The 24,141-nt window shown below is 42.9% G+C and overlaps 1 protein-coding gene across 1 annotated transcript in view; it reads right to left on the bottom strand.

Annotated features, from left to right (window-relative positions):
- Window positions 1-24,141, bottom strand: part of CGNL1 (cingulin like 1) — a 142,226-nt gene that overhangs the window by 31,625 nt on the left and 86,460 nt on the right. The gene's annotated exons all lie outside the window — the stretch shown is intronic.

Raw genomic sequence — 24,141 nt, 5'->3', positions numbered from 1 at the left:
AAAATAGTGTCCCTGGAATACTGCCACACCCGTTCACGGGCACACTGTCTGTGGCTGCTTCTGTGCTATAGCAGCAGAGTGAGGAGTTATGACCACAAGGCCTACGGTGTCACAAAGCCTAACATATTTACTAATCTGGCTCTTTACAGAAAAAGTTTGTCAACCCTCACTTGGGTTAAGTCTTGACACGGAATTTCAACCTTGTAACAACTGTAGGAGGTGGGTACTATTCTTATCGCCATTTTAAAAACAAGGAAACTGAGACTGGGGAAGATTAAGGAACCTTTGCCACATTCGCTTAGGAAGACATGCATTCAGGCAGACGGAATACAGAACCTGTTCTGACAACCACTGCCTTCTGGCGAGTTCACTCCCCTGACCCTTCACCACGCGCAGGGCCCCTTGACAGAAACTCTTGATGGAAGACAGTTTCTTGGTATAGATATTTTTTAATGTCCAATACTAAAAGGAAATTAAGATTTGCTTAAATTATGATGTAATTCATTGTGTAAGTTCCAGGCACTATCATCTGAAAATAAGTTGGTGCTAAACACAATTCCTAAGATAAAGGACTGGCAACAATTACAGGGTGATTATTGTCAATTCCAAATATCACATGAGATATTTATGTTTTGGCTCAGCAACTTGACGTGATGATAAGTGGCCTTGTCCAGAATTCCACCCCTTCAGGCAGATCTCTTGCCTTCCGTATCTCTACTACTACAACGATGCTAATATCAGCAAATCGAATGCTCATGGAACAGCGCTGCAGGTGCCTGCAAGGAAATGAAGGCCCAGCGAGGGCAAGGTTCGGCTTTGAAGATGATGTTGCAACCCACCTGTAGACTATCTGCCAGAATTGCTTGCTCGCTTGCGTTGCTGTTCAGAATGATTTTTAAATCTAACAGTACAGTAAGCTCTATTATCCTAAACTTAACCAATTTGAGAGTTTCAGAAACCAGAGCATCTTTTCATAGCCCAAAGTTTAATTCCATACATCTGGGAAGCCTTTCAGAGCCAAGCTACTGAGTCAGAATGCAGATATTGCATGGAGAAAATTAAAGGGCCCAACAGCTGGGATTTCTCAGACTGCTTGGATTTCATCTCCTACTGAAATCAACAAGACAAATGAGAAGAAATAAAGTGTGGCCGAAAGCCTGAAGAGCGGTCTAAAGAATCTAATAACTAGTCAGATCAGGGAAAGAAAATGTCTAGAGTGCCCATTCCTACTTTAACTTTCTCATCAGAAGATAAGGGTCTAATAAGCTACGGTTATCAAGAGAGTGTGGTACTGGCATAAGGATACACCTATAGTTCAATGAAATAGAATTGGGAGTCTAGAAAGAAACCTAACATTTACAGTCAGTTGATTTTCAACAAGGGCGCCAAGACAATTCAACGAGGAAAAAATAGTCTCCAACAAATCCTGCTAGAACAACTGGATATCCACATGCAAGAGAAAGAAATCAGATCCCTTCCTTACACCATACAAAAAAAGTAACTCAAAATGGATCACAGACCTAGTGGTAAGATCTAAAACTATAAAACTCTTAAAAGGAAATATAAGGGTAAATATCTGTGACCCGGTTAGACAAAGGCTTCTGACGAAATTCCAAAAGCACAAGTGACAAAAGAAAAGATAGATTAGACTTAATCGAAATTTTAAAACTTTTGTGCTGCAGTCGATACTATCGAGAAAGTGAAAAGACAACACAGAGAATGAGAGGAAATATTTATATACCATATACATGATAAAGGACCTATATCTAGAATATATAAAGAATTCTTCAACTCAAATAATAAAAAGATATATAAGCTGATTAAAAATTGGGCAAAGGTATCTGAGATGATGGAAATCTTTCCAAAGAAGATAGCGAGATTCCAAAAAACGCATGAAAATATATATGTTCAACATCTAGTTAGTAGGGAAATGCAAATCAAAACCATAATGAGGTGCCACTTCACACCCACTAGGACAGTGTTCATCATAAAGACAGATAATAGCAAGTGTTGAGGACAACGTGGAGAAACTGATGGGAAAATAAAATAGTATAACCCCTTTGGAAAACAGCTGGCAGTTCCTCAAATGTTAAACAAAGTTATCATAAACAGAGCACTTCCATGTTTAAGTATATACCTAAGAGAAATGAAAACATATGGCCACGCAAAAACTTTACAGCAGCATCATTCATGAGAGCCAAAAAATTGGAAACAACCTGAATGTCCACCAACTGGTGAATGGATAAACAAAATGCGGTATATCTACACAATGGAATATTTTGGGGGCCTAAAAAGGAATGAAGTACTGATATGTACCGGAAGGTGCATAGAGCTTGAAAACATTATGCTACATGGAAAAAAATCCATTCACAAAAGGCCACAGGTTGATATTTATGTGAAATATCCAGAAGAGGCAAATCTAGAGATGGAAAGTAGCTTAGTGGTTGCTTAGGGATGAGGGGGGGACAGGAGGATTGGGAGATGACAGCTAGAGGTTACAAAGGTTTTTTTTCAGGTGATGAAAATACTCCAAAAGTGATTATAGTGATGGTTGCACACTCTGTGAGCATAAAAAACCATTGGATTGTGCACTTTACATGGCAGAATTTTATATGATATGTGAATTGTATTCTCAATTCTGCTGATTTAAAAAAAAAAAAAGGAAAAACAGACAAAGGAGACTTGCAGGTAAAGTTGGGACCAAGGGGAGAGGTGACACATTTGCCCCAGCGGTCTGAGGTCTGCAGAGGCACTAGTGAGAGGAAGGAGAGACTAGGGATTGCTACCTAAGTCTGTTGGTAAAGTGGAGAACAATCACATGTGCGGCCAACGTTCCTACACTCACCCAGAAATCTCAGGAAGAGCAAGGACACTGCAAACCAAATCTGGTTTAGCCCGGATTGAAGCCTCACTGGCACCCTGATGTGCTAGATAAAGGAGTTTGCACTGTGTTTTGATGTTTAGAACTTGGTATCTTCTCTCTTTGCAAGTTGTGGGGCACATTCTGAGTCCTGAGGCTTTACTTGCTGGAAGGAATGACCAGGCAAACTGATCAGCCAGCTTATGGCCGGCAGGGGTCTGCTCCAATCCCAGCCTTCGGCTTCACAGGTAGAGTGAGTACGACTCTAGGGAGCTTGAATGTGTCGAGATACTTAGTTCTGTTTTGACTGTTTGAAAAGTGACATGTTTTTCTCTATGTCTTCATAATGTGGTAGACCACATTCTATACACAAATAAATTAACTTAAGCCTTGGTTAGAAAACCTTCCCAGAACCCCTTCCCTGTCCCCACGTTGCCACACACACCCATCTATTTATATTTTATATAAAGCCCGTAAGACAAACTTATTCTTTCTAGAACCATATCCAATTCATCTGCAGCAGTCCTGGAATCTAAAAAACTAAAAACCATATCCCTTTGTTCAAGGTAAGTCTCACATACAAGTTCCTCTCCATGACTTCCCAGTGAAAAGAAAACCGGTCAGGAGGTTTCCAAAATCCCTTCCACCTCTGGACTTTGATCTATGCATCATCTTCCCCAGATGCTTACGTGTGTATCTCGAGAGTGTGGCAAAGGTAGCAGAACTCCTGCAAGACCAGAAATGGCGAAAATCTACTGAGAGAAGATTACTAGGGATAAATACTGCTCACCTCACTTAAGCTGCTGGTGCAACATTTCAGTGATTCTTTGATCTTAAGTCCTATATGTCAAAACAAGATTAGAGAGGAGGTTCCGTCATAAATAAAACCAAAGAGTGCACAGTTTCTAACGATTGCCTTAGCATGTCATAACACCTGTGCAATATCTATTTTTAAAAGGATTACGTCAATTTGCTTTGTAATATTTTAACTATTATTCATTCATACAGACAGTCATAACGAGTTAGCAAAAATCAACTCCAATTTCTCTGCCATCCCAAAAGGTTGAAAACACCACACTAGGACATCACCACAAAGGCGAAACTAGCAGATGTGCTGTTCCATTGTTTTTCAAGATCAGATCATCCCCTAAAATTGCAGTGAAATCATTTCTTCACCTATCAGACAGCCAAGGTCAAAAGGCTAGATAACGCAACGTGTGGGTGGTCAAAAGAAGCAGGTTCTCCCATCCACTGCTAGTGGGGCTCGACACTAGGTTGAGCTCCGGGAGGGCAATTTGATAGTATCGATCAAAATGAAAATGTACATGCCCTTTGACCCAGCAACTTCTCCTCAAACACTCTTCCTATATGTTCAAAATGACATATAAACAAGATTATTAATTGCAGCACTACAATAGCACAAATTTGAAAATGAGTCATTTGTTGAATGAGTTACATTAGTTCAATGATATCCTGTGCAGTTACAGGGGGAGAAAAAGGAATAAGAAAGTGAGGAAAATGCAGGGAACAGAATAGAACACTCGGCATGCTTCTGTTTGTATAAGAAGAAGGTATGGAGGATAAATATGTATGAACTTGACTCCACAAGAAACTGGTACGCTGACTGGCAGTGAGGAGGGGATTGGAGTTATGGGAAGAAGCAGAGGAAAGCATTCCTTCACGAACCCTCTTGCAACTTTTGATTTTTGAACAATGGGAATTCAACAGGCATTAAAATTTTTTATATATACATTTTCTTTGAAAAGAATTGACTATCAATAGCCACAGGCACTTGGAAGACAACCACCTTCGCAGCCCCATTCTCATCTCCTCCAGCTCTAGAAATCCTTCCGGGCCCTGAAAGACAGCAGCGCTGGAGCCTGGGGGGGCAGCTGTACAAACAGAGCATGGCGCCAACTCTCCCACGCTGGTTTACACAGTTAAGAAATTCCTTTTCACTACATATAGCTGGGAGAGTGGACAAGGCCCAGATGGCCCTGGACTTGCACTTGCATGAGTGCTTCTCCAAATTTTCCACCCAAGCAACCCTAAGGCAGAAAAGTCCAAAGTGGGGTGATGATAGACAGCCAAGAGACTACAAAGAACTGCCTTAGAGGCCTGAATTTTTCCATCAAAAATGCGTGTACATTTTGCATTCAACACCATAACATTTTTTCATTCTACTCCATGTCTTTTTATATTACCAGACTGTGTCACTGGTGTTCTGGGAAGATGTGCCACTTCTACCCTGTAGCTTTGCCAAGCACTCTCCTCCCCACCCGCCCAAGACACGTACACAAACGCCAGCCCAAGTAACACAGACATAAATCATCTCAAGAATGGAATTCTCACTTTTAATTCTAAAAATGCATATCCAACAGTGTCTAGAGGAAAAAGCAGTCTCAAATCGAGGCCGTGCCTCTTGCTGGGGCCTTTCGCTTGGCCTGGCCTTGCAGAGCCTTAGTTTCCTCATTTATTAAAGGGGGGGAAGTTACTCAGCTCGTACACTATTGGAAATATCTAGTTAAATGAGGAGCCAGTTCTTGCGGTAGCTGTTATTACTACCAGTGCAGTGAAACCTGTATGTTTCCCAAAAGGCCAGGACTTTGCACAGCTCACCCACTGTGGTTCTAAATCCTCGAACTTGGCTTCAGATGGCAATCTGCACATCTTTACCAGCTAAATATCAGGCCCAGATTTCTCAAAAGAGAGCATCGAGATCTTTGAACAGTCTCTCCAAGGAAACTGCACCACACAAATTAGATGACCCCTTTATTATTTCAAGGGCAAGTCAGGTTTCTTGGTTGGCTAATTCACTAAAACTTTAGTCCCTTTTCCCAGTAGAAGATGGTCTGGTAAACTGATGGCAACTAAGAAAATTCTTCCAAAACAGACAAACATGATTCAATATGCTGAATTGCTAAATTTCCACCACTTGTAAAATAGTTGACTTTTAACCATATGCTCCAATTACTGATTCAGAAGACGATGGGGGGAGGGGTGGAATATATAATTTATCACACACACACACACACACACACACACACACACACAAAATTGCAGTCTTTGTCAAGTACCACTATTCACTGCAAATAATGACCTGCTTATAAACCCATTTTCATGAGTTAACACCCACATTTAGAAACGTTCACACTCCCTTGGGCACTGACATGCCTTCCTTAGAGGAGCACAGACCTGACACCTTGGACAGGTTCGCTCCTGATGGATAGCAGGTAACCTCACAGGACAAGGCTCTCCTGGCTTGTCCTAGTGCTTACCTAACACACAGACACATCAGATCTTACTAATTAACAAAGCTTCTGCCAGAGCTGGCTTTTGTTTCTTTTCTGCCTCCCTTTTTTTGCTGAATGAGTGAAAACAGCTGAGGCGTGGAGGCCTGGAGTCCAGGGACTGGAATGTAGGTTTGTCGGTTCCATGCCATTGGCCACCCCCACACTCCAGTGTGTGGAGGCTGCAAGATATCAGCTGATGGGTACCCAGGGAGTCCCCTAGGTCAGGTCACCTGCTGGGAGGTGACCACCTTGTCATCATCACAGCTGTGGACATTCACTTTCATTTCTACAATGAGGACCTGGGTCACAAATAATGAGTGCCTTTCTCATTCCAAATGTGCAGAGAACCAGGTCCCCTGTATTGTGTCTTCTTCTTCCTGTTCACCTGAGCAAGAGTAAACTTTTTAGGAATAGAAACAGCATATATTTTAGTCATGAGCTGCTCACTTCATCTCTTTCCCTAGTCATCTGTGAATTTCACTGTATCAGGCCACTACGCCAGAGAACTTCTCACGTTAATAAGCACAGGACTCACCTAGGGATCTCATTAAGCAAATGCTCATTCTCAGGAAGGAGGGTGCAGGGACTCTTGTTCTAACAAGCTTCCAGGTGGTGCCAGTGATGCTGGCCCTGGCTCCCACTTTGACCAGTGAGGTCTGCTCTTAGGAGAGGCTGCTCTGACCTCAGGGCCTTCCTGCAGAGGTTTGAGCTCAGGCACTGAATGTCAAGTCTTTTATGCTCCTTGGTTTTGGGTGCCAGGGATTGGGTGTCAGGCAGCTTGGGTGCTACTGCAAGCTTTGCAGCCAGCTCACACGTGACCTATGCAAGCCCTTGATCCCTCTGAGCTCAATTCACATCCTTAAAGAAAATGTAATTGGTAATACTTGCTCTAAATGAGTCAGAAAATCCAAAAAGAAAGAAATACAAAAGCTTGACAAAGCTAAAATCCTTGCACTGATGTATAGTGATGGGTTTTCCTTCCTCCTTTTTGACTCTGCCTGCTTACTGTTTGGTAGAGTAGAGGGGTCGAACCACTAAAAAACATCTTTTTCAAACCCCTACTCTAAGAGCGACATCGGAGTTTCCAAAAATTCCCTCACTATATTTCCCAAATGCCAACACTATTCCTTTCTAATATATTTGCAGTTCAGAACTGAATCAGTTATACAGTTGGACTTCTCACCATTAAGCTCTTTTTACTTGTGTTTGTCTGTTTGTATGTTTGTTTGTGGCAAGGAAGCAGTACATGGAAGAGATGGGAATAAATGTGGCAAAGAAGTAGAAGGTACTCATTACCAACATGCCAGGTATTTTCAAGGAAGAGTTTATTCTAAAACCAAGAAGAGTGGAGGTCAATATTCAATTTCATTTTGTTAGAAGATGTGGATTCTGAACCAGACTCTACTAATAATTTACAGTATGACCACTTCAAGTAAGTCATTTAACCTCTATCTGCCTTCAGTTTCTTCCTCTGTAATGTGAAATGGCCAGTCTAGCTAATTTCAATGTCCCTGTGAGCTCTAAAGTCTGGGATTCACAAATGAAGCTGAAGAAACTGGGCGGCATTAGGCAATCATGGAATTAAACAAGTTCCCGTGGTTTTACTCCTGTAACATCATGCCTCACCATCATTTTCCAATGCTGTTGGCTGAACTCAGACTGTTTTTAACTGGTGTCCCTGCCACAGCATCTGGAGTTGAGGACCGTATCTAAAGACAGGCAACTTCCTGCCACTGAGCAGCGCAAAGCACTGCTGGCTCATTCTCTTCCCTGCAGTCACTAACTTGCCACAACTCAGCAAGCTTAAACATATCGTGCTTAATGAAGATTTTATTTACATTGCTTTTTTCGTTGTCCTAATGGTGATTTTCCTGCTTATAAAACCACATAAAAGATACCCCTTTTAATTATATCCGATTACCTAGTTTTTCCTATAGTAATTCGGTGATTACGTAGGTTAAAAATTATCACTGGTTTTCTTCACAATCTCTGTGAAATAAGTCAATATACTTCCCTTTACGTAGTTAAAAAAACAGCGTCGTTTGCTCTCAGAGTGGCCTGCAGTTCAGATATAGGTCCAAGACCAAAGTTATGCTAATAAAATGTCTCATACTTGCTCATAGAATATACTTGACATAGGTTCTCATTTAAGCCATGCAACAAATCTATAGACACCCACAGCGGGGATAAAAAATACCTTTGATAAAAATACTCCACATTTAAAAAGTTCAAGTTACTCAATAGTTCAGGTCTTGACATGATTCCACTGCTATGAAATGTCCAGAATAGGCAAATCCATAGAGAAAGAAAGTAGAATAGAGGTTGCCAGGGATGGGGGAAGTGGGGAATTTGATGTAAGGGACTTCATTTAGGGTTAATGAACATATTTTAGACTTGGACAGTGGTGATGGCTGCCCAACCCTGTGAATTATATAAACCACTAAACCGTACATTTTTAAAAGGTGAATTTTATGTTACGTGAATGTTATCTCAATAAAAACAAAAGAAGAAAAAGACCTCAGGCTTTGTCATTAGTCAATCTGAACTGTCCCCACTTGTTTCTCTCTAAGCCTTGATTTCCCCCCCTTGTTCTAACAACGAATGGAGACATGCTAAGTGTGTAGCGATGTTTCAGGCACACGGTAAGAACTTAATCATTGATAGCTACGTATTAAGGGAAGAAAGCCAAACGCTGCATAACTAGGGCTTGTACTCAGATCTCTGTCTGTGATCTCTGCTTCTTGCTACTAGGTTCTTCTGAATGGGGCAGCATTGTTTGGGGAAATTCTCCAGTCAACAAGACTAAAGGAAGATCCACACCAGCCAACTGGGGACCTTAGCTATGTCCATGAACACTGATTTAAAGGAATTAAAAAAATGCAATTGTATCATAAAAACTGAGTTTCATGGGGCTTCTCTAAAACAGAGCTCTGGGTTACAAACTTTTAATTATGCTTTTGCATTTGTTTTGTCTTTTTTTTTTTTTATCACCACTCCTTAAAACAATCTTACAAAATTGTCCCCAGTTTCCCGTGGTTCTCTCATTACCAGCAGATAAAAAGAGCCTCATGTCATATTTATAAGCTACCACTACCTTTACTGTGATGGCCCTCAGTCTAAGCTAATCTGCGAACAACATGTCTGAGTTCTGTTTACAGAGCCCAACATCCCCCACCATGCAGTTAGCCCTTCTAGGAGCTCCTGGCTGGCGGAAGGGACTCCGCCCAGACAATGGAATGTGTCTAGAGCCCTGCAGCACCAGGAAAATAGTGTGGGGGAGGGGAATAAAGGCAGGAGTGAGGGATTCACTTTGTCACTGACAGACCAGATGGCTTTACAAATGGTTAAAATCAGCTCACTGTCAGCATACACATGTCCAACAGGTTGAACAGGATTTTCGAAGACAGAAGATAAACAAGCAGGTTCTCTAGAGCATTGCCTACTCAGTTGTGGGGACCCCTCCAAGATAAACCAAAGGCTCAATCTGGAAGCCAACAGGTCCTAAGAGAGTCCACAGTTCTATACTGTTCCCTTCCCAGAAATCTTGTTACTTGTGAAAGCTGATCCTTCAGCTTTCCTATTTTGCTGCTCCCCTATTTCCGTAAATGATGAGAAAAGTCAACCCTAAGCTGTAGAAATCATGCTATTTAAAAATTTTAAATGGAAATGCTTAGACCAAAAAATCTCAATCCAATGACCATACTCATTAGCACCTCATTGCACCCCAAGACTAGACCAAATTTCCATGCAAAACATTGTCAACTTTTCCGCATGGACCCCCACCGCTATGGCTGCAGGAACAATGCTCACAGGAACGGGAGAAAGAAAAGTCGAACTGGCAACATGGTTGACAGGCAAGAGGCCGGGCCAATACTCCCACCACGCTTTGAGTGTGGTTCCCAGTCCCCAGAGTTAAGGCATACAACAAGGGTGGCCTTTATTTATTTCCTCCTTCAAAGGTGTTGGCTGTTCCTTGGGACAGAGCTCAGCAGACTGGGCTCCTGCAAAGCCCACAGTCTCCAGCCCCCTCCTTGAGGGCCTGCTAGGGACAGTGGCCAGCTCTAACTGATGGGCAAAGGGAGAAGGGGCAGAAACAAAAATGTCCTAATCCAGGTATGGTCACCCGCCCCCTCTGAGCTTTTGTCCAAGCAAGAATTTCTCTGAATCGCAGTTCCGTTTTCTTAAAAACAGAGGTGGTGTTATGGATCCATTCACTGCATGGATCAAGAAAAATGAAAGGTAATAGTGCCAAGTGTCAAAACACTAGTCACTATATAAATAGCAAACAGTGTCCAGGAAGGAATTAGTATGTACCACCCAGAAGTTACAGAACCTCAATCACAGATTTCCTTCTAGACAGAGGCTTGGAGGAGGCGTGGTGACGTTTTGGCCTCCGTCCCCTTGGATCAACTGTTTCCCAGCCATGGCTGCTGGCACGGCTCTCGCTTAGTCCCTCAGCTTCTGAATGAAGGGAGAACAAAATGTCACCTCCCCCCCCCCCCGAAATTCTGGGAGATACAAAAGGAGGCGGATGGAGTAACCAGGCCTAATCAAAGACCTGCCCCGCGACTGCTTAAGGGCTAAAGTCCAATGGTTTTTTAAAAGTCATTTGGGGCAGCTACCAAAGAGGCCCCCACGAATAACCAAGGTGGTCCTCGGTGCCGCTCACCAAACATTTCTGTCCTACTCTCCTCCAGACCCATGTATGACTGTACTTGCCGCCTCCTTGAAGTTAGATGTGGCCACATGACTCGCCCTGGCCAAGGAAATGTGAGTGCAAATAGCAGGTGTCACAGCCAACCCAAGTACAAGCATGTGTCATATCCAAGTACAAGCCAGTCAGTGATTCACCATATGCCTCTTCCACTGCTGCAGCAATCACGGATGCGGGGGTCCCTCAGTGACTCTAATGAGCAAAGCGACCTCCACCCACATGCTGCCATGACCCACGTGAGAAATGTAATGTGAGTAAGAAATAGTTTTTCTTAGTTAAGCTACTGTGATCTGGGGCTGTTTGTTGCTGCGGTGTGACCTCGCCTATCACATTGTGGAAAGACCTATTACTTGCAGGTACAGCCCAGTCCACTAAGAACTCTGAATATATCACAAGCGTCATCCCAAAGAGCCAGTGGGGTTGGGACAAGGAAAGAGCAAGTCTTCCAGAGTCACGCAGACTTGAGTTCAAATCTTCACTCTGCCACCAATCAGCCACATGACTCTGGGCCCATCAATTTCCCCTTACTCAGCTGTAGTTTCCTGAAATGGTGATTTCGGGGTGGAGGGGGGTGGAGGGTAGGATTAAAGGTAATATGTAAAGTATGTAGCAAGTGGCCAGGTGTGCTGCGTGCACTAAAGAAACAGCGGTGATTGTAGTGACCCTCACCACTCTCTTCACCCTGATTTAGTCACTCGCCAGCTGTGGAACCAGAGCCTTTGCTTCCTCCTCTGCAAAATGGGGAGGTGACTCTGTGTCCACTCTCAGGGGGGTTACAAGGGCTCAGCGTAAGTGACCGTGGGAGCAGCCAGCATGGTGCCGGGCCCATGGCAGCTATTCAGTTAACAAGAATTTCCCACTCTCCCCTCTATTCTAAGCCCTTTATCCAACCTGCCCTGAGCAAGCCCTGGAGCACTAAGAGCCAGTGAAGCTGCAGTACCCCCATAAACATGGAGGGCCCAGTCCTCGACTGGCCTTCTGCCCTGGGCTCCAGACTGCCCTCCAGGCCTTATGTGACAAGAGGCCTACTCCCCGACCCCCTGCCCAGTCGCTGGCTGAACCACTGGCATTGCCTCTGTCCAGGGACTCTGACCTTGGGGACCCCACACACCACCTGATCCCTGAGATACCCACACCAGCCTAGGTAATCCATGAGTTTGAGAAACACACTTGAATATTATTTGCAAGGATCTGGCCCATCCCTGGGGCCAGCAGTGCAGGAGTAGGAGAGGTCCCGCACTAAGGCACCTACTGGCCTACTAGCGAGGGTCCTGAGAGCCCGGCAGCCCCTCACAGCCCAAGCTCTGAGAGTAGATAGCATTTTGGTGAGGCTCTGGGGAGTCACAGATCTCATATCTAGGAAAACCTGCCATTTGCCATCAGGCCCCTAGCCGAACACTAAGAGCATCCTGAACTGCGTGTCCTTCCTTAGGTGGCAGCTGAATAAAAGGCTGTCACTGGTACTGAAACATCCCAACTGCTCGCAAATCTCTGAGAATGGCCTACATAGAAGAAACACCGGGGGCAGGATGAAAGGGGCACCCTAGTCCCAGGGCAGCCCCGCCTCCCTCGCTGTTTGACCTGAGGCAAGTCACAACCTCTCTGAGCCACATTTTCACAGTCATCAAATGTCAGGGGAAAGGGAATACAAGAAAGAATTTTCATGCTCAACACTGATTGTCTACACTCAATAATTACATGCACTGGACAAGGCACAGCGTCATTCTTAAGGAGTTTGAAGTCCCACAAGAGTTAAATATGTTCGCGCCTGAAAAATAACATATACCTAGATACTTAAAAACATATGGAGAGCCAGTTAATATGAGTACTTGCGGCCTAAAGAGAGAGTCGTGAGTACAATGCTCCAATAGCCCCTAAGCTTGTGTCCACCTCTGTGATTAAGAATCGGGCACCCAAATGACAGATAAATGTTATTTCCTTTCTCTTTTCACCAAAGTTTCCACTTCTCCAGATAATCTCAAACAAACCTGGATATTCACTCACTCACTCACTTACTCATTCGTTCATTGTCTCACACACTCAAAGTGGTGGAATGCTATTTGGGACACCAAATTTCTCTGGCTTAAACCCATATCTGAATTTCCACTATCCCTCCATCTCCACCCCTCCACCATATCTTTGGCAGATAAGCGGGCCATTCACTCTCTGCTTCCAAGGTCTGGAAAACACACTACCTCTCAAAACAGGCCTTTCCGTTTTCAGACAGATCTCATTCACGGAAAGGTCTCCGTCATGCTGAGCTGTTATCTGCATTCCCACAACTTCAATGACAGCAACCAAGGATGGTACAGTTCTGCCTCCAACGGACAGTCTTGCAAATACTTGAAGCCCTCACACCTCCCTCATATCATCCTATCCTGCCTTTTCTTCTCTTCTGAAGGTCCTTCCTCACCCACCAGGACGCAGTATCAAGTACTCTCTAAAAGTGTGGGGCCCAAAACCAAAATGACACTCCCTGAAGAGTCTGGTCTGCCATCAACCTGATTACTAACCACCCAGAATGGAGGCAAACTCTCCCAGTAAATAAAATCCCTCACGGATACATCATACATCTCGGCATAGAGACTGAAGACAAAGCCTGGTGCTTGAACCAAAGTCCACAAGCCAAAGAAAGCTTCAGCTTCTTTGAGACACACTGACCTCCATCGGACCCTTTGTAGAACCCCGCTCTCTTGTGAGCAGTACTGTAGGAACTGATGGTGACAGCCAGAGCATCACTGCTGGGATCTTATTCTTGCTTCCATCCTCTCTTTGGCTGCCAGTACTTTTCCTTTCCCTCCTCATTGGGGTACCTCTGACACCCCTCTGGCTTGCATACTTTTCTCGGATGGCTCCAGGAGCTCAGCCCGTCATCCTAACCCCATTCTCTTTGCTGGTAAGTTATACCTTAACTCTTTTGGGGAAAAGAAAATGTCTTTTTCCCTTAGTCTCCTTTCCAACCCATACTTCTCTTTATGGCCAAGGCCCTCCACCCCATCTCATTCCAGGCCTATACCTGGGGAACTGGACTGGGGCCCAATTGCCTGCTGGTCCCAGGTGAGCTGCTGGTTGCATCCCCCAGGGCCGGGCTTCGGGCCACGACAACGTCTACTGAGTGCTTGCTCTATGCCAGGCTTTGCACTGACTTCCACGGGCATGTCACTTCACCCTTAAGTTACCCCCTCGGGAAGGAACTGTTATATCCTTTGGTTGTAAATGAGGAAATAGAGGCACTAATCAACCCACACGCCCTGACTTGAGAAACCAACAGGCTGAAAACTAGACAGCAATCTCTTCCCAGGCAGGACCTGCATCTCACTGTGGGCCCAGCCCAGTGCCTGACACACAGTGCACTCTCAATTCAAGTTTAGAGAGTTAATTGGCTCTCCATATGTTTTTTGGTGTCTAGGTATATGTTAATGTATCCAATGATAGTCACCGAATGTACACACTGCCCCATTGCATGCCTATTTATACTTTTTTTTTTTTTTATCATCAATACACACACTACTGCTGTGTCATGAGCTAGGTCAACTTTTGTTATCTGGCCTGAGAACCTAACCCCAACTTATTACAATGTCTCTGTGAGAAAATTCTTTCAACTTCCAAACACCCCACATAAAAATAAAATGTTAGCACCTTTAGTTCCTAAATTGAGTCCCCAATTAGCAGATATCTTCATTAAGATGCTGTTTATCTTTGCATTACTAAGAAGTCTGTCTTGACTAAAATTTGCCTTACTTTGCTGCATCTCTGCCTCAGAAAAGATGCATGAATTTCAAAGGAACGTGTGAATTGGACACTTCTCACATTTTTTACAAAGGCCTCATTCTCAATTCAATTTTTCAGTTCCCTGAGATGGATGGAATTTTCAGCTTCGGAGGAGCCTGACATCTGTTCTAGTGACTCATTTTCCAGGCGAGCGAACCAGGACCTGGAGAGGGTAAGTGACTTTTTTGAAGTCACACAGTGGAATTTCACCCATAGTGGGGACTTGATGGACTTAAATTTCACTTCCTCTTTAACATTATTAATTTAAGTAATAGCTTTCCTGTTCCCTGACAACGACAATGCCATTCTGGACACATACCTTCTCTCCCAGCCCTGGCTGGGAACCCAAGGGCCCCAAGGAACTCCCTGTGCTTCTCTGGCCTCAGAAAAACACAAAAGAGGTTCTTTTAGCCTTCCGCTGCTGATAGTGGCCTCCTGCCAAGGGAAAAGGGTGTGAAGAAAAACATCAAACATTTCCTTCTCAATCTGAAAGATGTGTTTTCCCATTCCAACGCCACCAGCCAAGCCTAGGTTCTCATTTACTCACTTCTAGGAAACTAGGATACTCAATTCTAACATCCACCTCACCACTCAACTCATTTACAACACATCGTCCAGAAGGATCTTGCCATGAGGACACTCCCACCATGACACAGCTCAGATCAGAGCACGAGAGGGCTCAGCTCAGAGTCCAGAATGACTCCAAACACAGAACATATTGAATCCGAACTCCTTGTAGCCTGGCCTCCAAACCTTTCTAAATTGACTTCTGTCTACCTAGTCAATCCGAACTTGCCCAAGTCTTCAAAGTCTGTGTCAAACACATTTCTCTCTATATGTGTGTCAGGTTCATTACCAATTACAGGCCTGAATAGAATCCAGAACTCCCTGTGGAAAGTAGCTCCCAAATAGGAATAATGTAATACAGCATTTCCCCAAAAGTATTCTATAATACAAAAATATCATGGAAGATTCTTTAAGGAGGGGGAGGATGGAAGAGTTCTGTGGTCATATAGTTCCAAAAAATTCTTATAGTTGTGTCCTTTCTTGAAGAATCATGAGATTTAGCCCATATATTAAATGCTCTGAGAAGTCCTATAATAAGAAAAGCCATTTAACTTTATCCCAGGAGTTCCTAAATTTATCTCAGCTCTATTATTATCTCCATATCCACAGCCACCACTCTAGTCCAAGCTGCCATCCTTTCTTTCCTGGACAACAGCAAAAGCCTTCTAACAGGTCTACCCACATCCCTTCTCCTGCCCTCCCCAATCCACTCCCCACACACTGGGGCAGGAGAGCATATTTTGAATCTCAAATCAGAACATGTTATCCCTGCTTAAATGTTTCAGTGGTTTTCCTGTGCTCTTAAGGATAAAGGCAAAAGCAAACAACAAATCTTCTTAACTCGGTCCATGGAGCTTATACAATCCACCTACCTTCCCAGCCCCATGGCACATCACACTCCTCCTCCTCAATCACCTCAGGTTTCCACTGGCCCTTTGCTTTTAATTTTCCTCCTGTACCATGTTCCTCTCCCTCTACCCCAGGGCCTTTGCACATCTGACTGGAAGACTCTTTCTCTGACCCTCCACCTTACTAGCTCCTTTTCAGCCCAATCATTACTTCCTCAAGGAAATGGTCCCTGTCCTTCCAGAGTAGGTCAAATCTAGCCCCTCTCTTCCATTAGCCAAATTACAGTTGTAATTTGTATTTACTTCTATGATTTTTTTCCCCTCACATCCTCTCCCACTAGACTAAGTTTTCTGAGGGCAAGAAGCATGTGTCCATTTTTGCTCACTAGGTTTTTTTAATACAGTGTCTGGCCCAAAGTAAATACTCAAAAATTATTGAATCAAGCAATCTAAAGTATGAAAAAAGAATGTACAATACAATATATTTCATAATGGAGATATAAGCCAAATATTACGGGAGAAGAGATAACAGAGTCTTAACGCGGGAGGTGATGGGTAATGCTGGTGCCAAGCAGAACAGGGAAAGGAAAGGTAGTGCAGAGAGGGAAAAGAGTGCATGCCAAGGTGTGGAAGCTTGCAAGGGCTGGCTGCCTTCTGTTGATTCTGCATTACACCCAGAGCATCCCCATCTGCGATCCTCAAGGGAAAGGAGAATGTCTTTTGCGGTCCCCTCTCTAATATGAAGCCAAGGGCACTGGGGGCACAGAAGTGTCCACTTTGAGAAATGAACAACTTCCTATATATGGATAGGGATCCTAAGGGCCCCCACCACCACGTGCATGTGTGCCAGCCCAGGTCGTTGCTGTACAGCACACATGCTCAGCTTGCCATGGCCTTGACATTAAAACCACCATTTGCAGTTTCTGCAGAGCCTGCCCCGGTGCTTGGCCCACCCTAATCCTCCATTTCTGTGGAGCTGGCCCCATTTCCAGAAACTGTAGGTCCCTCTTTAATTCTACTCTGTGGCTAGCAGCCATCTCCAATAATATTCCTATTGATAACAAATAAGAAGCTGGGATTAAAAGTGTCAGGTCACTCAGGACCCTTTTTGGTGGGCTTTGACTTTGCTGAATTAAAATTTAAGCCTGTGTGTGTGTGTGTGCGTGTGTGTGTGTGTGTGCATGTGTGTGCGCGCGCGTGTATGTGTGTGTGTGTGTGTGTGTGTCTTTATTCTATTCCCCATTCACAACAGAGAGATGCGGGCCAGACCCTGCTCCTACAGTTTGTTTGAACTGAGAGGAACTCTGTCAGGAACCACCTCGCCCCTCCCCACTCCACCGCTCACCCTTCTAACCAGGCCTGTTCTTTGTTCCACAAAACAAACAGCTAGTTCCGCCTGCCAAGGCAGACGAGGTGCACACACACAGGAGCAAACAAAGAGGCTCTCTTGCCCAAGACTCTCTTTCCTGTTGGATGACAAGGTCAACGGCGCCCTTTGTTGGAAGTCACCAGATGCGCCAGGCACCCACAGAGATCTGCAGCCTCTGCGATTATCACTCCCTGACCTTTTATTTCCACTGCCACCCTCACGCCACCCAACTCAGTAGGATGTGGGGCGGGAGGTATCTGCTGCTCTGTTCTGGTTAGTGATGTCATAGGCTCAGCCCCTCACTCCTCTCCTCTCTGGCCTAAGACTATCTATCTATCTGGCAACAGCTACAGTGCCGGAGATGGGGCTGCCAAACAATCCCGTTTTTGCCCTTGCTGCAGCTTTGTGGCTCTGTTATTACTCCCATTTTACTGAAAGGGAAACTGAGATTCAGCCCAGCTAAGTGACTTGCCCCAAATCACACAGCCAAGGTTCATCTTGGGTCTGTGTGACCAGAGCACAAGCCACTAGCCTCTTGCTTGAGGGCCCTGATAATTCCTTTACCTTACAGACTTGATAAGGAGTGGAAGGCTGTTCACACAAATACCAGGTTGAGTGCAACACTCAATCTGTTCATTAGATAATTCTGTTGATAACTGAATGATTTTCTTGGAAATAGTCACATTTTGGTTTTAAGACCCTATGAGGAAGGAAGGGAGGCAGTTTGGGGTTTGTTTTCATTTCAGAACATATCTGTTGCCTTTATGAGCACATCCAATTGCACTTTCAGAACCATCCTGTGAATATTTTCCCTGAAAACACACACTTCCCTCCTCCTGTCTGTAACATATTTATCTTATCTCCACTCCCCAGAGTTCATGAGGCTCCATTCCACAGTCACTCCTGGTTATCAGTTTTCCTTTCACAAGCAACATTTATCTGGATTACTAAGACATTCTTGGCCTTCTAGAAATCTACTTTCATCTTTCTTGTCAATTACTCATTTTATATACTTCCAAAGTTATGCTTTTAGATGAAAATAGATGACTTCCTAATTCCTTCGCCCTTCACGTGGATTTAAGTGAAGCTACAGTGGAACTAGGACACAAATGCTTTATCAAAGTCAGTCTATATCATGGAGAGTAAGGCTGGTCGTCATCCAAGTCACAGTACACGCCTCTCAAGACGATGTGGGTTAGTTTATCTTTCTTGGTGTTTATAAGAACCTCCTCAAACCATTCATCAAAGCTTTACTATATAGAACCCAAAAATGGTATGGCGGCTACACCATTGTATTTTCCCAGGCAGGCTGATATTTACCATTATCCAGTCTTTCTCCCTTTAATGGTGATCCTATGTCGAAAGGGCACAGGAGGCCATTTCAGAGAATCATCACAGGTATAAAACCAGAAATTCGGGCTTACAATAAGTTTGATTTTAAAGCATTAGCAGGTAACAGGCATGAGGAATTCTTGACATGGAAGGGAAGCCTTCTATCAAGACACGACAAAGCATCTTTGAGGTATGAAAGCCAGCAGAGGTTTCACAGGCACTGCGTCTTATGATCCATGAGGAAGCTGGTAATGAGACCAACACAAGGAAAGCCTGGGGGTTAATGAGCTGAGAAAACAAGAAGGATACTGATGATATAATGCAAACGAGTTGCTGACAGCTGGTTTCTGGGTTACACATGCAAGCTATTTCAGTGACTCTGCAGGAAAAACTTCATATAGAAACTACGGGAATGGTCCCTGGTTTAAGAACCCACAGGTATGACCAAGTTATGTGAGCTGATCTTCTAACCTGTGAAGCCCCCAGAAGAATGTAAAGAAAAAATAAAATAAGACCCTGCCTTCAAGGAGTTCCAAGGTGATGACAGCCATCTTCACAGCTCCTGTCATACAAAAAATGGGTGATAAATCCCTAAGGAAAAAAAGCACAAGGAAAGCTATTGCACCAGAGGAAAAGAGGAGCTACCTTCTGGCTTCACAGGCAGTATTTTACAAGAAACACACGGAGCTATTTAGAAGATGGCAAACATGCTGGTGTCTGAGCTCATGCCTAGACACTCAAGTTTCCAGGGAACACCCTTGGCCAAAATCTGTTGGACGGGATACCAGCTGAATGCTGTGCACCATCACAAGTGGCTGGGGTTCAGGAATGAACAGAGAAAGACATAATCCAGTTGTTATGGGATGGAAAATGTAATACGCACCAGTTTGCAATTAGTCTAAAAGAATCAGGACTATTGAGCCCTAAACAAAGAGAACAGAAAGTTCATGGAATTGGGTCCCTTCCCAAAATATAATCCATCCTTCTTAATGCGTTTTAATTTTCTATTTCTATTTTTAATGACCTAACCATATATGAGTGGTTTATTATAAGCCTCTCACAAGGGAAGGGTGTTAAATGCTGAATCCAGGGGCAGAGAGGAAAAAAGGACCAAGAGAAAAGTGGTGGCGGAGGCGGACTCTTTCGTACCCTGAATCTCAACAGAACCACAGCAGGGACCTAGAAAGGAAGAAAGAAGAAAGAGAATCCTTTGTATTTCCATCATAAATAAAGCTTTTTGGCCTCCAATTCAGAACACAGATCCTTCTCAATTCCTCCTTCTCATTCACACACTATCCAGTTACAAATACTCATATCATGGCTACGCCTTTAAAACAATAAGTCACTGGATAAGCCCAGAAATGTAAAATTTTTAAATGGAAAGAGCACAGGCATATAAAAATGGTTTCCTTGCCTTGGGAGATTTACTTTTCGAGTGGTATTCAGGTTGATATCCCCAGTCAGTGTTCTCACATCTCTCTCTAAGTGATTACTGTTCAGCTTATTCTTCTGACTACTGTGGGGTACAGCAGTGGTGTACGGCTTCATCCCTCAGCCACACATATTTAGGAGAAAAGCCTGAGTTCCTTGGAGATCGAGACCATGTCTCACTTCTTAGTTACCATGTCTGGACCAAGTCATATATACAACTGGAGCTTAATAAAAGTTCACTATTTGCTGAATACTCCTAAGTAAGGAAAGTTACAAACGTGTGTTATAATCACAGCAGATGGAAAGATAAAATTTAAGAATTTGCAATCTCACTGAATCCACTAAATGGTACTTCAGAGGATCCTAAAGTTTGATTGTGTGTTCATTTGCCCATGAGTAGATCTGCGTGCTTGCCAGGGTTGACACGGTGGAGCTTACGGTCAACCAAAAGTCCTAGTAAACCTTGAACTCTCCATTCTATTCTCTAAAAATGAGAGAAAGAGAAACAAGAGATGTCATTTATCTCTTTACAGTTGAATCAAGCTGATTTTTAACCCACTACTCTGTTTGTCAAGACCATTTTGAATCTTGGGTCTATCGAGTGATAGCTGGTTTCTCTCTGCCTGCTGTGAGTCACCTACAAACTTGGTAAGTATGCTTTCTGTATCTTGATGTCATGGAAAACAAGTTGACAGGACAGGGCCGAGTTCTGACATCTATCACTAGAAAACTTCCAAATTTGTCTGTAACCCCAACCTCCTTGCCTGGTCACCTTGTCAGAAGTAAGAGAACATGGTCTGAATAATTCTGGATGAGTTTTTGCTTACTTTCAGGGATCATTGCTTTATTCACCTCTTACTTGAACTTTTAATATTTTCAGAAGAAGGACGAGGGGATCGATATGATTAAACTCTATCACCACTAACTTCACTGCAAATTTCAAATCATAAACTTCTTATTAGAAGCATTAGTTCTGGCCTAATATACTTACAGTTTTTGCTGTCTTTATTGCTGATATCAAACCAGAACTCGGAATCATAAATACTCATATACCCATATATGGCTGCCTGGTTAGCCCCCTTTTTCCCACCAATGCAGAAAGATGGCTGTACTCCCCAAATTTTCAATAAGGAAGTAAAATGTGTAACTAAAATGCCTATACCCAAAGGGCTGGTCAAGACTCCAGGATAATGACTTATCTCTCTCTCAATAATATGTGAGCCTGGGGCATGTACAAATGACAGTGGCATATCCGGATCTTGGCATCTACCTTCTCTCTCTGCTCATGAAATCTCCATTCCCCCATACTAGGTAAGAAGCTTGGCTATAATTTTTAAAATTATATGCCAAGAGAAGTTTTACTTCTCCCGAAGAAATAGTTTTTTAGTTTTCTTATAAACAGCAAAAATCATGAGAATGATCATGTTTCTTTTTTCGCTTTGACTGCTAGGAGTCTCGGGGACACATTTGTAATTCACCTTCAGGATCTTCGAACTACATGGTTTAAACCAGGGGTCCCCAACCCTTGGGATGCAAACTGGTATCAGTCTATAACCTCTTCGGAACCAGGCCACACAGAAGGAGGCAAGTGAGGGGAGCTTCATCTGTATTTTCAGCCGCTCCCCAGAGCTAGCACCACCGCCTTGGCTCCACCTCATATCATCAGACATTAGATTCTTATAGGAACACTGGTCCCTGGTACCAACAAGGTTGGGGACTGCTGATTTAAACATTCTTTTTCAGATAAATGCTCTAATTTCCTAACATCCAGACTTCACCACCAAACCTGAAGTCTGGAGAACAATGTGGATGGTAAGCACACCTTAACAGGGAAAGAACAGTCTTAAGAAATGGTTTTGAGATAAATGACATCTACATGCAAAAGAAATAAGTTGGACACCGAATTCACACCATACTCAAAAATTAACTCAGAATGGATTACAGACTTAAATAGAAGAGCTAAAATAATAAAAATCTAGAAGAAGAGTAATTCATCATGATCTTGGTTTAGGCAATGGTTTCTTAGATATGACACAAGTAAAAAAAAAATACATAAACATCATGAAAATGAAAAATGTCTGTTCTTCCAAGGTCAGCAACAAGCAAGTAAAAAGAAAATTCGGAAATGGGAGAAAATTTTTGCAAATTATATATGTGATGACACTGACATCTAGAATATATGAAGAATTATTACAACTCAATAATAAAAAGAAACCAATTTTAAAAACAAGCAAAGGATCAGAATAGATATTTCTCCAAAGAAGATATACCAAGAGTCGATAAGCACATGAAAAGCTACTTAATATCATTAGCTATCAGGGAAATGCAAATCAAAACCACGATAAAATACTATTTCATACCCAATAGAATGGTTATCATTAAAAAGATAATAACAAGTGCTGGGGAGAATATGAAGAAATTGGAAACCTTATACTTTGCTGGTGGGAATGTAAAATGGTGTAGCCACTTTGAAAATCAATTTGGCAATTCTTCATACAGCTAAACATAGTGTTACCATATGGCCCAGAGACTCTACTCCTAGGCTTATGCCCTAAATAAATAAAAACATTTGTTCACAAAACAACTTGTATACTTCATATACTCTGAAACTATGCCTAGAGAGTGTAGAATATCGGAGAATCTTTTCAAGAAAAGCTATCCTAATGCTTTTTTTTTTTTCTCACATAGCATTACCTGGCAGTATATGAACTTGTACCCAAATCTATTTCATCTAAGCAGAATACATAACCTCTAATTCCAGACCTGCCTGTTATGAGAAATAAAGAAGCCAGTAAAGGCAAGATTCTCAATAAAAGCAATACCTACAAAGTTAGAAATGAAACAGTTCTAATCACCCAGTCTCACAGGGATATCCACCTCAACTTGGGCCTTTTAAAAATTATGAAATAACTTGAACAAAAAAAAAAGCCAAGTATATAGATTTATTTAGTAAAAAATGATGACATTTATATTACCAGTATCAGAGAACACCCTTAAAATTTCTAAAAACACTTGTGAAAAACAAATGTATTCTAACCTACTCTGTCAGTCCTGACCAAATGTTTTCAATAAGTATCATTTTCTTCCCCAGAAAAACAAAAATAAACCCATCTTCCTCTTTAATAATTTTTTGGCTCTATTCACCTGGAAATAAGTAATGTTGGCTTAAGGCAAAATAAAATAAGAAGCTAAAAAATTTCAAGAGAAAGAAAAAATTGTTCTTTGGAACCCATTTACCATCTTGGAAAAACTCATCCCCCAAGAAGAAGCCATCCTGATCTCATAAAATCATAAATTTGCAAAAACTCAACCCTTGTCCCCCTAAATACACACATACAATAGAGTATCTGGTCTTAGTCTTTTCTAACTGCTGTGCAATTAGAATTTGGTGTGATTGAGCTGGCCAGAAGGATTTTAAGCCTCTTTGTCCACTAAAAATCTTTCCTCCACTAAAAGGTAGGCTATCATCAGTACATAGTTGAACCGAGTTGGGGAAAATAGAGCCAAAGAATCGATTATTTCCACAGTACCTCAAGTATAACTGACAGGGCTAGACCTACAATTGCCGTGCCATCCCTGAGAAGTTCTAGAACAAGTCCTCTCAATGAGAATGGTATAAAACTAGGGCAGAATTCAAACAGCCTCTTCCTTAGGATCATTTAAGTATTTTAAGTGCCCACTGGGGCCAACCAAAATTGGTAGCTCCAGCCCAGCCACTCTCTTGGGTCAAATATCTCTCCTTTGATGTCCCAAAGGCCTCTCAAACTCAATACGGTCAGACTCAATATTAAAAAAAAAAGTCCTCAAACCACACAACACTCTACCAAGACCTGGACTTCCTCTGGGTTTCTCATTGCTTCTAATCATTCGGTCATTTGGTGTAAATATCTAAAGGTCACTCTTGACACCCTGTTCTCACCCAATCAAACCACAGCTGTGAGCAGGGACTGCCGTTT

This window comes from Rousettus aegyptiacus, unplaced genomic scaffold, assembly GCF_014176215.1.
Source record: "Rousettus aegyptiacus isolate mRouAeg1 unplaced genomic scaffold, mRouAeg1.p scaffold_m13_p_3, whole genome shotgun sequence".
In the NCBI taxonomy this organism is placed as follows: Eukaryota; Metazoa; Chordata; class Mammalia; order Chiroptera; family Pteropodidae; genus Rousettus; species Rousettus aegyptiacus.
Note: the sequence above shows the minus strand (reverse complement) of the source record. Positions and strands in the feature narration are given on the sequence as shown.